Source organism: Capra hircus, chromosome 28 (assembly GCF_001704415.2).
Source record: "Capra hircus breed San Clemente chromosome 28, ASM170441v1, whole genome shotgun sequence".
Classification (NCBI taxonomy): domain Eukaryota; kingdom Metazoa; phylum Chordata; class Mammalia; order Artiodactyla; family Bovidae; genus Capra; species Capra hircus.
The window spans coordinates 3027477-3039870 of NC_030835.1; the positions used below are offsets into that span (position 1 = coordinate 3027477).

The window sequence follows — 12394 nt, forward strand, 5'->3', positions numbered from 1 at the left end:
CCACCATCCCTGGGATTCTCCAGGCAAGAACACTGGAGTGGGTTGCCATTTCCTTCTCCAGTGAATGAAAGTGAAAAGTGAAAGTGAAATCGCTCAGTCGTGTCCTAATCTCAGCCACCCCATGGACTGCAACCTACCAGGCTCCTCCGCCCGTGGGGTTTTCCAGGCAAGAGTACTGGAGTGGGGTGCCATTTCCTTCTCCAGGGGATCTTCCCGACCCAGGGATCGAACCCGGGTCTCCTACATTGCAGACAGACCCTTTAGCCTCTGAGCCATCAGACAGAAGTAGAAGGTAAGTAGTTACCTGGGGCTAGGGCTGGGGCAGGAGGTGTGGTTGTGTGTGTGTGCACAGGCAGGAACAGGAAACGACTTCTAGCTAATAAGCATGGAGTTTCTTTCAGGAGTAACAAATATGTTCTAAAATTTGTTGTGATGATTGCATTACTTCATAAATATACGAGAAAGACTTTGTACTGTATACTTCAAACAGGTTAACTGTAATGATACATGCATGAAATCTCAATAAAGCTACTAAAAAATCCTTATGTTATCCCCTTATTACTTGTGATACACCCTGACATCTTCTATTCTATTTCACTTAAAAATACAACAATAGTCATGATATCTCAAATTCCTTCTACAATCCGCAAACAGGTCAAGGCTAGCAATCCTATGTCTTGCCAAAAACACTGCCATTCTATGTCCTCTAACAGCTGAACTGATGGCCACCTTCTCCTAGCTACTAGCAAGATCAATCTCACCACACCTTACTTACATCCCTGAGTCCCACTCTTCCTGATCCACGATCGTTTCCCAAACTGTCACTGCCACACTGCTTGTATATCCTCCGTTTCACCCAATTTCTCATCCCCTACCCCCCAAATCCTTTACTAAACCTTCTGAAATTTTAACTACCTTTACTATTCCTGATCATTAACTACCTTCCCTCCAATTCTCGCTCACTGATTAAAGATGTCAGCAACTGATTTCCGGTATGTGCCCTCACTCCTCTCACCATTCACGCAGACGGACTGACCCCTTTAATACTTCAGCCCCTTTAACTCTTTGGCCCCCTCCTTCCCATCTGCTCCACCTCAGCAACCCACCCCAGGGCCACGCTATTGCCAGAATTATCATTGCCAGAAACTATTTCATCTGTCAAAGCCCTATTTCAAGCACCTCACTCTGACCATCACATTCAACTCTTCCAGTTCTCTTCCTTCATGTGACCATACCAGCAACAATTCTAGCCAAAATTTCCAATACCTAGACACCAGCACTTCCTCACCATTCATCCTGACGTGAGCTCCTTTCTTGTCCACACTAGACTGCATGGTTCATCACCATTCCTCTACACACTCCTTCTAAAATGCCCTGATTTCTCTCTTCCTTTCATTAAAAACAAGTTTTTAATTAAACATTTTTTATAACCGTGTTGCTTTCAGGTGTACCGCATAGTGATTCAGTATTTTTACATATTGCATTTCATTAAAGGTTATTCTAAGGCAGTGGTTATAATCCCCTGTAACACATAATACATCCTTGTTGCTTATCTACTTCATGCATAGCAGCCAGCCTCTTAAACTCCATACCCTGCCACGCCCTTCCTCCGTTTCCTCCCCCTACTGGTAACCACTAGTTTGTTTTCTTTATCTACAAGCCTGCTTCTGCTTTGCTATAGACATTTCTTTATGTTTTAGGTTCCACATATAAGTGCAAACGGCAGAATTTCATTCTTTTATACTGACCTAGTTTTGTGTGTCAACTTGGCTGGGCTACAGTTCTGTTATTTAATCAAACAGTAATCTAAGTGTTGTTGTGAAGGTTTGTAGATGTGTTTAACATCCACAATTGAGTAAAGATTATCCTCATTAAAGCTGGTGGGCCTCATTCAACCAGTTGAAAGGCCTTAAGAACACAACTTAAATTTTCCTAAGAAAGACAAACTTCTGCTTCAAGACTGCAACATCAGCTTCTGTCCAAGAGATTCTTGCCAGCCTGCCCTACAGATTTCTGACTTGTCAGTCCCCATAGCTGTGTAACCAAGTGCCTTGAAATTTCTTTATATACACAGACATACAAATGTATTTCTCACTGATTCGTTTCTCAGGAGAACTCTGACTGATACACCTGGCAAAACCTCACTCCAGAGGAACTGAACCATCTGCTTTATCTGTGCTTGTATCTAACCAGGAAAATAATGCTGGGGTAGCCAGCAGTAATCACAAAACCAGGCTGACTGATACCACTTTAAATTCATGACTTCTAACTCTTAAATGAACCATCAATACTTCTTACCAAACTGCTTTAAACACTCCCATCCCCCTCTGGCCATACCAATCTCACTGATAAAACAGAAACCATGAGAGAAGATAAAAACCAAAAGGATATGCCTTCATCTTGCAGCCTCCAAACTCCCTTAGAAGAACACACAGCTTTTCTACATTCCCTATCTGATGGAGGAAATGTCTAACAAAGGCCAGTCTCTCTATTTGTGCCATCTCCTTCCCTGTATATTCTCCTCTTTACCCACTGAACCCCACATTTTTCTTACCTACCAGCTCACTTCTCTGTTCCATTTCACAGACATACTAGAGAAATAGCATGTGCAAATTTTCATATAATCTGGAATTAGGGAAAGACTTGCTAACCACGGCATATAATTTAGAAGTCAGTAAAGACTAGCAAGCTTAAAGAGAAAAAAGTCAGCATGGCAAAACCATCATAAGCAAATTCAAAAGACAAACAGTAAACGGGGAAAATATTTCCAAGAAATTTCATATAGCTATTTCCTTATAAAAATAAATTCTACAAATCTAAGAAAACGAGTAACAAAGCAATAGAAACTTAGGCAAGGTTATGGATACTTCACAATAAAAATACCAATTACTGTTCAATCGCTAAGTTGTGTCCGACTCTTTGCAAGCCCATGGACTGCAGCATGCCAGGATTCCCTGTCCTTTAGCAGTATCTATCCAAATTATAAAGGCACATACACACTCTAACCTAGCAATTCCATTTCTGGGAGTGTATCCTACAGATTTCTATACAAGTGTGAAATTATGTATGCATAAAGTAACCCACTGCACCATGGCTTCTGATAGCAAAGCGTTGGAAACAACGTAAATGTGCCTCAGAAAGGGGCTACTTAAATATATGCCATGCGTATGTAACAGCGTCACTGGAATGTTTCATCTTCCCCAAAGTCTTGTGCTGAAGCCCTCGCCAACCCCTGCATGATACCCTAGGGCAGTCAGGTTTACAAGAAAGAGGTCATGAGAATGGGGCCCCATGATGGCGTTAGTGCCACAAAAAGGAAGAGCGAGCAGAGCACTCTTTCTCCAGATGAAGACACAGCTAGAAGGTGACATCTGAAAGCCAGGGAGAGCTCTCACTAGGAACCAAATCTCTTGGCACCTTGACCCTAAACTTCCCAGCCTCTAGAACTGTGAGAAATAAACATTAGTTTTTTAAACCACCTAGTTTATGGTATTTTGTTACAGCAGCCAAAGCTAAAACAAGTGCTATACAATGAAGGTGCTAAAAAAAAAAGAAAAGGAATAAGCTTGCTGTTTATGGACTGATAAGACTAATATGAAATCATCTCTAAGATAGACCATTAAACTAAAAACAAAAGGTAAAGGGTATGTGCATGGTCTGCAACTTAAAAAAATAGGGGAGGCAAAGTACATACATATGTAAGATACATAATCTCCCACTGGCAATTGTGAAATTCCTAAAGCTCCAAGAAATACAAGTTCCTTAAGTTCAACACAAATCTATTTGGTATCAAACCTATTTGACCAAAAATTCCACACGACTACTTATAATTCTTATTTATCCTTACTATCTATTTACGCTTTCAATACAGAAATATTAACGTGCTTAATTATGGAATGGCACACTACCTCCTGCGAGTGAGTCTAGAAAATATACCAGAAGCACTATATATCTTTCGCACAAGTCCTTCCTTCCTCCCCACCCCTAAAGAACCAAACCTTAATTCTGAAATACATCCAGACGAAAGGTTTTGGAAAGGAATTATATGCCTACATCATCTGCACACACATTAACAGCCTTCGGAAGGATTCATGGGAAGCAACAGTCTCCACAGGAAGGAGTGGAGCGGCTGGGCTGCAAGGCGTGGAAAGGAGACTTTCTGTTGTATATCTATCTAAATCGCTGAAATTCTGAATCAAATGATTATACTGCTTCAGCAAAAGATAAATAAAATGTAAATAAGATAAAATCACTAAGACTTAAACTCTCAACAGTAACAAAGCGAGACACTTTGGTTTTTTGCCTGAAAAGTGACTCCTAGTCACAGGGAAATCTTACAGTGGTAGCTTTCCTTTACCTCACTTTTGGTTGACCCAAATGGCACTTTACAGAGAATCACCCTCTCAGAAGCAAGGCAGGGAATGGCGGGTTTCCACCCTCACCAACAGCTTTGAGGAAACAGCGATCTCCTGCTGTCTTTCACGCTTCATGCCAAGCAAAGCAGGTGTGTCTGACTGTTTTTCTTTTCTAATGTTCCATCAATATGATGCAGCTTAGGCCACTGAGCAACAAGAAGTAGTAAAGCCACACTTATCAATAACAGAAAAAGGCTCAAGAAAGAGCTGCCAGCATACATCTAACACTCCGTATTCAGAGCTAAATACAGTAGTTGGAGGGCTCCAGGTAACATGTGACTTGCACCTTTCCATATGCTTATTTCGATGTCCTGTTTTGTTCCAAAGTGGATGCGAGGTGACTACAAGGTATGCCTTTTCTTCTGATTTAGATTTTAACTGATCTGTACCACACTCTCAACTTTAACCAGAAATTAGGAGAGAAGAAGTTTTGCTTTTTGTGGTGTATCTAGTCAGTATATTTTAAAAGGCAGGGCTAAAGATGTTTGGTTCAGAAGCCCCCAAATGCCCCAACATCCAGCCAGCTCTGAAGCCTGATGCCTAAAGAAATTCCCAATGAAATGCCTAACAATACTTGGTTTTGGTCCTTGGTATTAGGACCTAAACGCACTTATGTTTGTTCTTATCTCCCATAAAGTTACACTCATTGAAAGCAGAGACTAACTTCTACTTCATGTGGCCCCCACAATCACTTAATACCTGATTTGGTATAGAGTGCCTTCTCAATAAATAACTGCATGTGCAAAACGCATCACCTCATCGTTGCTGTCCGCAAGAAGGAACAAGAAATTTGGTCTACCAAAATAACCACACAAACATTACACGGAAAACAGAAAAAAGAAAAACAGTATTTCCAGATGCTACCTAACAACCTCTAGAAAATGGTTTATGAACTATTGTGGTTAACCAGTCTCTAACAAATTCGCACTTTTCACACAGAATCAGAGATCTCAATAAGATTAAAAGACGTGACAGTATTCCATTTTCTTCAAATGTGGGTACATGATAAAGTTATTCATAGCTCCTGGATTCCCATTCCTTCAGATATCTGTCAAAATAAACCCAGGAAAGCTTTGGCAATTCTCTACACGGGAAAGGTAAATGTGGCAAACTTTTCCTTTATTATTTGCTTTGGGAACATTTCCAGATTTTAAGGCAGAGAGGATTACTGATCCAAATGTGAAATCATTTCAGAATTCAGATTAGGATAAACTTGGTACTGATGAGCCTCCTGGCAGGGCAGTGATGGACACACATGGAACAGACCTGTGGGCACGGCAGGGGAAAGAGAGGAGGGGCGGATTCAGAGAGCAACCAGCAAACACACGCATTACCATGTGGGAAGAGGCCGCCAGCGGGGGCCTGCTGGGAGAGGCAGGGGGCCCAAACTCTGCTCCCCTACAGACAACCGAGAGGGGCGGGGCAGAGGTTCAAGAGGAAGGGGACGTATGTACACCTATGGCTGATTCATGCTGACGCATGACAGAAAGCAACACAATACTGTAAAGCAATTAACCTCCAATTAAAAAGCAAAACTTAAAAAAAAAAAGGACATGATAAAATTTTAAATAAAATCCTAGAGACGCATCAGAGGGGGAAAAAACTGGTGTATTCTGGAGAATCTGACTGGATACTGTATATCAAATTGGTTTTAAATTTACTTGGCATTTTAAATTTGCTCCAAGTTAATAATTAGTGAGAACAATAGCTAAAATGTCCTTAATATTTACATCTAGTCTTCCAGATACTGTACATGCAGTACCTTATTTAAATCTCACAGACCTATGAGACTATGTGCTATTGCTATTTTCATTTGACAGATAATATATGCAGGTCAGGAAGCAACACTTAGAACTGGACATGGAACAACAGACTGGTTCCAAATAGGAAAAGGAGTATGTCAAGGCTGTATATTGTCACCCTGCTTATTTAACTTCTATGCAGAGTACATCATGAGAAATGCTGGACTGGAAGAAACACAAGCTGGAATCAAGATTGCCGGGAGAAATATCAAGAACCTCAGATATGCAGATGACACCACCCTTATGGCAGAAAGTGAAGAGGAACTAAAAAGCCTTTTGATGAAAATGAAAGAGGAGAGTGAAAAAGTTGGCTTAAAGCTCAACATTCAGAAAACGAAGATCATGGCATCCAGTCCCATCACTTCATGGGAAATAGATGGGGAAACAGTGGAAACAGTGTCAGACTTTATTTTTCTGGGCTCCAAAATCACTGCAGATGGTGACTGCAGCCGTGAAATTAAAAGACGCTTACTCCTTGGAAGGAAAGTTATGACCAACCTAGTTAGTATATTCAAATGCAGAGACATTACTTTGCCAACAAAGGTCTGTCTAGTCAAGGCTATGGTTTTTCCAGTGGTCATGTATGGATGTGAGAATTGGGACTGTGAAGAAAGCTGAGCGCCGAAGAATTGATGCTTTTGAACTGCGGTGTTGGAGAACACTCTCGAGAGTCCCTTGGACTGCAAGGAGATCCAACCAGTCCATTCTGAAGGAGATCAGCCCTGGGTGTTCTTTGGAAGGACTGATGCTAAAGCTGAAACTCCAATACTTTGGCCACCTCATGCGAAGAGTTGACTCACTGGAAAAGACCCTGATGTTGGGAGGGACTGGGGGCAGGAGGAGAAGGGAACAACAGAGGATGAGATGGCTGGATGGCATCACCAACTTGATGGACATGGGTTTGGGTGAACTCTGGGAGTTGGTGATGGACAGGGAGGCCTGGTGTGATGCGGTTCATGGGGTCGCAAAGAGTCAGACACGACTGAGCATCTGAACTGAACTGAACTGAATGCTACATATCCAGAAATGTTCCATAAATTGAACTAGCCTATGCCATATAGCTAGTTAGATCTGGAGTATGGATTGGAACTCAGTGCTGACTCTAAAGTTCATGCTAGCAACCACAACTAAGTTTGAACACCTTAACATTCTAAAATATTGATTAGATTTTAACCAAATCTGATGCACTACAAAGGTATATGGATGGAGACATATATCAATATTTGTGCTATATTTGTTACACAACCCACCACCCTGAAAAAGAACGGCAGTTAATAAATACTCTAAAAGGCCTTATACATATACACTGCTGCTGCTAAGTCACTTGTCGTGTCCAACTCTGTGCAACTCCATAGACGGCAGCCCACCAGGCTCCCCCATCCCTGGGATTCTCCAGGCAAGAACACTGGAGTAGGTTGCCATCTCCTTCTCCAATGCATCAAAGTGAAAAGTGAAAGTGAAGTCGCTAAGTCGTGTCAGACCCTCACCCTCAGCGAACCCGTGAACTGCAGCCTTCCAGGCTCCTCCGTCCATGGAATTTTCCAGGCGAGAGTACTGGAGTGGGGTGCCATTGCCTTCTCCATACATATACACACTCACATATAATTTTAAAAACTAGATTTCAATATAATTTGGCCTTGCCAGGATTGTTCGTTTGGGAGACGCCTCATAATCTTTTAAAAGAACATAAATTCACTGTTTAGATAGGCCTTAAATTCTATTCATGATCATAAGCTTCTTGAGGCTAATAAACTCTTCTTTTTCACATTTTCCACTAAGTATCTGAATGCACTAGTCTCATTAGTAAGCTCGGTGCTATGGAATGAATAAAATATACCATCCAAAGAATTCCTGGGGCTTTCCAGGTGTGCAGTGGTAAAGAATCTGCCTGCCAAAGCAGACACCGGTTCGATCCTGCGTAGGGAAGATCCCCTGGCGTAGGGAAGATCCCCAGGAGTAGGAAATGGCAACCCACGCCAGTATTCTTGCCTGGAAAATTCCATGGAGAGAGAAGCCTGGCGGGCTACACTTCATGGGGTCGCAAAGAGTCGGACATGACTGAGTACGAGGACGAAAGAACTCCTGGCTTCCAGTGAGGCTTTATAGTTGATATATAAGTATCGATATTATAGAAAATATTGTTTCAATAATTTTCTCTGCTTCTGTACATTACAAAGTCTAAGTTTCATTGTTGTTCTTGACACAGGATTTTGGTATCACCCAAGAAGGACTCTTCTGTCCCAGTAGGTTTTCTAAAGAACCAACTATCTGGGGAAGTAACCTTTCTATTAAAAAAAAAGAAAAAAAAAAGCTCCAACAGCCTCAGTTTACAGTTCTAACCAAAAAGATAAGCCACTTGTCTACAGCTCTAGGGCTTGTTGACGACAAACTTCAGATGACAGAACTGAGAAGTGAACCTAGATCTGATTCCTGGAAACGTCTATTTCTACCTGTTGCCCTGATTGACAGAAGTAAGGGCAGCTTACTTTAATAAGCCCCTGTCACCTTTTCAGCAGCAAAGTTTGTTGACTCAGAACTCATTTGTGAAATCAAAGTTCAAGTTAATCTGCATTAGAGCAAGAAGACAAAGCTACTAAATATTGATGTAAAGAACCCATGACTAAGACAATAAGCATCACAGCTCACAGAAATAGGCAAATGACTTCCATCTAAAGCTATGTGCCTATAATGACTTCCTTGAACTGCATGAATCAGTGCGACTACTATCCATACTACTGACTCGAGCAGAGATCTCTAGAGAGCTGGCATCTTAATATCAGACATTACTTTATACACGTGCAACAACGCATCTCAATTATCTGGATGACTCAAATATGTCAAAACTCAACTCACTGACAAAGCCAAGACATTAAGAATCAGGCTTCTATTCAACAAGCTTTTAATTGCAGCTAGGATAATTTGTGACTAGTCACTTAATAAATTACTTCAAGTTGTTTCACTAAGCATTGAGTATCATCACAAGGTTATTTCCATAATATTAGGCACTGGGCAAACAGCTGAGATTCTAATTTCATTAATTTTGGTAGAATTTACTCTTAAACTAATTTCCTCCCAAGTGACCTTTCTCCTAGGATATAAAGGATATAGTTTTTTGCTCTTCCAGGAGAATTAAAGGGAGCAGAATCGCCAGTCTATGTCTGACATAGGATACAGCATGCTTGGGGCTGGTGCATGGGGATGACCCAGAGAGATGTTATGGGGAGGGAGGTGGGAGGGGCGTTCATGTTTGGGAACGCATGTAAGAATTAAAGATTTTAAAATTTAAAAAACTTAAAAAAAAAAAAAGAAAAGAAAAAAAATTTTTTTTAAAAAGAGCCCTTTTCAAATTCATTAATGGAATATACTTATTACCAGAATCAGTGCTATCTCTTCCTTTAAAGATAATGTAGAGCGTAATAAGGAGGAACTGCTATTGAGTATGGGGTGTCTTGAAAAAGTTTTTTAAAGCCAACAGAATTTAGAAAACCAAGTTAAAAAACTCTGACTTGACACAAGTATAGCATGACTGTGAGGATCTGTATCAGTTACCCTTACTGAAATCTGACATACTAACTAGGTAAAGCAATAAGGCTTAGCATCTCATGATTTTCATCCTTTATGTTAATAAAGTATCATTTTATTTCTTTATTTGTTCTCTAAATCAGAGAATAAGTTCACCTCAGATTCTTTCATATCCAAAGCAAATGCTAAGATATACTAAGTGGAAAAGAGATGTAATGTGGATAAATTAATATTATTTTCAGTCTTAGGCCCATATGCCTCACCAATAGTATTAGTACAATGAAGAATTTAGAATTAAACATTTCTAACAAAAACTTTAATGCAATTTGTTTCCTTTAACTTTTCTGCTTAAAAGAGCATTCAGAAACTTTTCAAGTAATATTCACAAAAGGTAATATTCACAATCATTATAGACCCTGTTGAAATATCACTGTGTCTGTGTGTACTTACACACAGAGACACACACATATTTTAAAAAGTATTTTAGACAAGGTTTAATTTTAAGATAGTCAATGGGTTAGAAGTGATAGGAAAAAAATTAATACTGAAGTGATTCAAAAGCCCCTATTTTCATGACAGATAATATATATGAACTGATCATTTAGTCATCTGGAAGTGAGTTTGCTTGAGGCTTCCAAAACTATACAGAGAACATTAAAATGTTTTTTGTTAAGGCTTGAATTTAGATGTTATCAGCTCTAAAGAGCTTTCCATCAATCTGATTTTCATTGAACACTTACTATATTCCAGGCTAGGTGTTAGAAACACAAATGCAAGACAGGCCTGTCCTCAAGGAAGTCACATTTTGATTGCTTGTTACATCAGGTACACACTAAACATGTTCACTCACAGCATCTGACCTCCTAGGCTTAACCCACAGTAAGGGATTCTGAAGTAAATATTACAAATGACTGTAACGAAATACATAAAAGCTGTTGTACGTTTAGACCAAATGTAAGCCTACTTCTTCATAAGTATAATGTTACACTAGAAATTCCAGATACACTACTAAAAAACAGTAAAATGACCCAAAGCATAACTATACCTTCTTTAACTCACATCACTTATACAATCGTCTAATTTAAAGGTACATCTGTTATAGTTCAAAGTATTTTCTTCCATTACAGAGTATTTCTCTTTGCCCTCAAACTCCATCTGGGTACAATACTGAACAGTTCCTGAATGAATGAATGAAATAAACAGATGTTCTAATTACCAAGGAGGTACTTGCTAGGTGCTTTTCTTAAAACACAATGGACTGACAGGCCAGAATTCTACTAGAAAGATCAGTGAGTTTAGGGGCAAAAATAGTAACCATTGGACACTGTCTGATACCGTGCAGTCAACATGTTATTAAGTTAGTTCACAGAAAACATATGATGGGAAACTTTCAGAAATTAAAATGAAAAGTGCTCACCACAGGACTTTAGAGGAGACTTGGCTCCCATCGAAGGACAGGGAACATAAGCGCAAGACAAAGAGAAGGGAGGGTGGGGTGAAAAAGTCAAAAGGTCGCCACCGAGTGAGCCTCCACAGAAATGCGCGCTGACCACTGAAGCTCGCGCTGAGCCTGACGGACACCTCCACCTCCTGCCCAAGCCTCGAGCCCCAGCTCTTCCTCCAAGCCGGGAGCTGAAGGCCACTCCAGCCTCTTTCGGCACCACCGCCTGCGTTCGCTCAGAACATTAGCACAAAGAAACCACCGAGAAACAAAACGCTGTCCCCGTGGGCGCCGGGCACGCGTCGCGACCCGGCCACCGGAGCGCTCTTTGCGGGTCCCTGCCGCCGGGAGAGGCAGCCGGGGAGCAGCGGGCCGACTAGGCGCCTTCGTCCAGACCTTCGCCCAAGTGTTTCAGAACTTGCCACCCGCCTCCCGCTCCATTTTCCTCTCCCGACGTGGGCGCTGGACCCGCGCGAGGAGGGCGCGCGAGGACCGACGGGCGGAGCTGGGGCCGAGGGGGCGGCCGGGACGCGCCCGCGTCCCGCAGCCCCACGCCCCCTGGCCCCCGCCGCCTCCGCCGCTATTGTTCCCGCGCCGCCCCCGCCGGCCGCGCGCCCCCCGCCCGCCGCGCGCTCCCGTCCTCATTCCCGGGAGGGGGTCACGGCTGAGCAAAGGCGGTGGCGGCGGCACAATAACATAAACACGGCGGGGCCGCCGGCCGCCCTGGCCCTGAGGCACTTGCCGCACTCACCCGGCAGCGCAGCGAATGGCGACAGGAAAGCCCGGCGGCGGGAACCGGCGCCGTCTCGGCGGTCTCCGCAGCCGTTACCCAGCGCTGCTCGCGGCTCCGCGATCCGGGCCGCGTCGTCCGGCCTCCGCCGCTCCGCTGAGTAACAGGGACGCGGGCCGTCACCGCGCACGCCCGCTCACGTCATCGCGCAGGACCCCGCCTCCGCGCTTCGCGAGCGGCCCATGGGGCGGGGCAGCCCGGGGGCCCGGATTGCGGGGGCGGAGCCCGCAATCCGGGGGCGGGGCTACTGCAGGGGGATGGGCGGGCTTGCGGCGGTCGCCTGGAGGCGGAGCTACGAGAAGAGCGCGTGAGAGTCTCCAGTGCGGGGTGTGGCGGAGTGCTGAACGGGGCGGGGATTTGCTCCTGGCGCGTGGCGGCGTGTGGCCCGAGTGCCCCGCAGCTGTATGGGGGCGGTCCGCTAGTC

The 12394-nt window shown here is 43.1% G+C and overlaps 1 protein-coding gene across 4 annotated transcripts in view; it reads right to left on the minus strand.

Annotated features, from left to right (window-relative positions):
• MAPK8 (mitogen-activated protein kinase 8) overlaps positions 1 to 12113 on the minus strand; it is a 98415-nt gene extending 86302 nt beyond the window's left edge. For 3 of the 4 annotated variants that reach the window (XM_018042429.1, XM_018042428.1, XM_018042430.1), the window contains exon 1: positions 11932 to 12113. The gene's annotated coding sequence lies outside the window, so the exon portion shown is untranslated. The remainder of the gene's footprint in view (positions 1 to 11931) is intronic. The other variant, XM_018042427.1, reaches the window with a different exon arrangement.